The following is a 3,214-nucleotide window of genomic DNA, read 5'->3' on the forward strand; positions in this document are numbered from 1 at the left end:
TGCCGTGACTCGGATTCGAACCGAGGTTGCTGCGGCCACAACGCAGAGTACTAACCACTATACGATCACGGCAAGCTAACTGAAATCTGTGAAAAGTGACAGTTTTTTCCCCAGCTGCTGTCCAAAATTTTGTACAAGCAGTGCCACCTACAGTTTGCACTGTTTCAGCAGCAGCTGATTCCAAACACTTTTACAAGCAGTTGCACATTACAATCTCCTCAAAATTGCTTCCAGACTTAGTTTTCCCTTCTATTAATGACCCGTGCTTATCATGATTGCCTAAAAACAGGCTCAAGAGAGTTATAATAATGCCTCTCCTGTCCCCCAAATCTTTTCAGAGAGAACTTTTTTTTTTCCTATTTCATTACTGAGGGGGAAGGGGAAGTCATGACAGGAAAAAAGTCTGGCAATGTACTGAACTGTAAGATTTAGGCAAAAGAACAGAAYCCACTTAATCAAAAACTGGATTCACTCAGTCAAACCAAGTATAACTCATTTCAAAACAACTGTTTGTATTAATGGACATCCTCCTTCTCACCCCTATAATAAGCACAAAATGTAAAAAAGGCCTCTGTGTGAATTTGCATTATCTTCTGTGGAAGGAGGTGGTCAGATACCACAGCTAAGGTCACAAGGGACGGAGCACTTACCATCTATCAACTCAGACCATCAGTTAGCGTTATACTGAGACAACTGCTGAGAACCTCCTGCCTATTGTCAGGATTTCAGGCACATACAGACAGTAAAGAGCATTCAAGAAGGCACAACGGCAATACGAAATTCTTATTCTTTTAGTTCCGTGAAGTAAGAGCTCCAACAGAAATCAAACAGTACAATGTAGAGAAAGATCATCTTTTTATACATAAATGGGGAAAGAGAACAATAAGGCAAGCTCTAGGGCACRCAAGCTCTGCTCCGAAAATGTAGCTTGTTTTTCTCATACTCACCCTCCACACAGTTATATTCACGATTTAATTAAAAAACCTGTGAACCTCCCTTGCAAACCTGACCTGGCTGATAACCTTGGTGACCGCAGCTACACCACCATTGCTGCAGCACAGCTCAACAACGAATCTCCAAAGAAGGGGAAAGACAAACAAAGAGACTTTCTAAGCTGCCATAAACCAAACCATTCAAATGTCTTCAGTCAGCACGCTGCTATGTGGGTTTATGCTGAAAGGAGGTCTGCACGGTGGGGACCAAGCCATTAGGCGAGTCCATGAAAGACACATTTGACTGGGACTTTTAAAGGCAGGCACACAAAACAAGGCAAAGGTCCAGGCACCTCGTGCAGAGCTCTAGGAGGAGAAGACAGGACCCGGACCGGAGTCTGGTACGCAGCCGAGGTGAAACTAGTCCCTCTATGCTTAGGTTAGTCGCTGCCTCACAGTGCCATTATGCTTAGAAGTAACTAAGCGCTACTACRTAAATACTCAACAAAAGGAATAAGGAGATACTAGGACTTTGCCCTTCCTGCTCCATCCTTGCCTGTCAGTTCTACACGCCATGTCCTGTAATACCCACCAGTACTCCAAAGACCCTGCCCATACAGTGCAAACAAACTGGGCACCAAGTAAGTATGTATCAGCCACTGCCAGGACAGTGTATCAAGTGCTCTCTATTAATGCAAACTCCCTTTTTATTGAAAAAAATACCCACTGGAAAACCCTGAAGATTGCTGTTCAGCAAGAAGAGTGACAGGTGCAGGTTGAACTCAGCTGGAAGGGTCTTACAGAGATATGCCAGTACCGTCACCCAGCCACCTGCACGTGAACAGGCGTGCTTTTGGACAATCGCACCGCTCAGCATCGTGCACACGCCGCACGGGCAGGTAGAAGAGACCTGGAACAAAACTGATTCAGTAGTAACTTCTGTGAATTTTCTTGCTGTTGTTGTAGGCCTGCATAACTAGATCTCTAAGAATATTTACTTTGTTCCCGTGCTCAGGAGCTTAAGTGACCTTAGTTTTTCATTTCAACTCTTGCTATTATTGAATACTTAACCTGAAATAACTGCAGCAACTTCAATTTTATGTTTGAGTTCCTCAGAACATCCAGATTTACCACCCAAAGCTGGAGAAAGCCCAGTAAACATTACAGGTACTGTGTTCTGGACAGCATCTCCTTTCAAAAAAAGGAAATTAAATTAAAATTATTGAAGGACTTCTTGAGGTGCTTTATAGCATGGTACTCAAGAGGTGGAGGGGTTTTTAGATGTTTTTGTCTTATAAACAATCAATAAATTTTTTTCAGCTATGAGGAAACAGACAATCCTTTCAACATCTGGGACCTTTGTCTTTTGGGGGTACAGTGTCATGTCCCATAGAAGTTATATGGGCGCCTTATTTTTTGCAGCAGTGACACAGCCTTGTTAGTTTTCCATGAAAATTCATCATGTGATTCTTTTAAATCTGGATCTCAGAGAGACAAAAAAAGCACTTCTAGTTCCATCTTGTAGAGAGCCTGGAACATCTCGTAATGCATTTTTTTTTGCGAAGCTGAAGTTATTCGATTACACTGTTTTTATTTCAGACCTATATTTATGTGAGCATAAAATACAAGTTATAAATGAACACTGTAAACTAAATCAATATATCTTTGAAGCTGAAGATCAGCCCACATACTTTTGAGTTGATATGACAAGGAACAAAAACAGAGTAGCAGATGATCATTTCATTAATTGTACTACACTTGTATTGTTTTCCACCCAGTCTCTGTGCAACTTACTATTGTTTGCATTATTTTTTTCATTTCTATTTATCTTTTTTTTTACTGTTGCTTTTTTTCCAGCAGGATGTTAGTAGGAATATGTGTTGTGCAGTACTTGCACAATCATTTCGTCCCAGTGACTGTCTGCCCTTAAGCCCAGCCTTGCAATCTTTACTCATCTTGGAAAACAGCTATGAGATTTTTACCCACATAATGGAAAAAAGATTCTAAATCTTTGCAGCTTCCTCATTTTTTGATGCAATTTTTTTTTGGGGGAGGGGGTTGTTTTTACTGAAAACGATAATTTATCAAAACAAAGACTTCTTTGATAACAGAAGATTTCTCTCGTCCAGGATTGAATCTCTTCAAAAAGCAAAAAAAATCAGAATATGCCCCTGACAGCCAACAGTTTCACAGGCAGGTCTTGAAGAAGGAGGACTAGAAGCAGGTACAAGTGGCATCTCCGCCTCTCTCTCACTTCCCAAGAGGATCCTGTGCTTATCATA

General features: G+C 41.2%; 1 non-coding gene across 1 annotated transcript; it reads right to left on the bottom strand.

Annotated features, from left to right (window-relative positions):
• Nucleotides 1-72, bottom strand: TRNAH-GUG. The gene has a single exon. It is a non-coding gene; the product is annotated as a tRNA-His (tRNA).
• Nucleotides 73-3,214: the final 3,142 nt, after the last annotated feature.

This window comes from Apteryx rowi, unplaced genomic scaffold (genome assembly GCF_003343035.1).
Source record: "Apteryx rowi isolate R43461 unplaced genomic scaffold, aptRow1 scaffold_37, whole genome shotgun sequence".
In the NCBI taxonomy this organism is placed as follows: domain Eukaryota; kingdom Metazoa; phylum Chordata; class Aves; order Apterygiformes; family Apterygidae; genus Apteryx; species Apteryx rowi.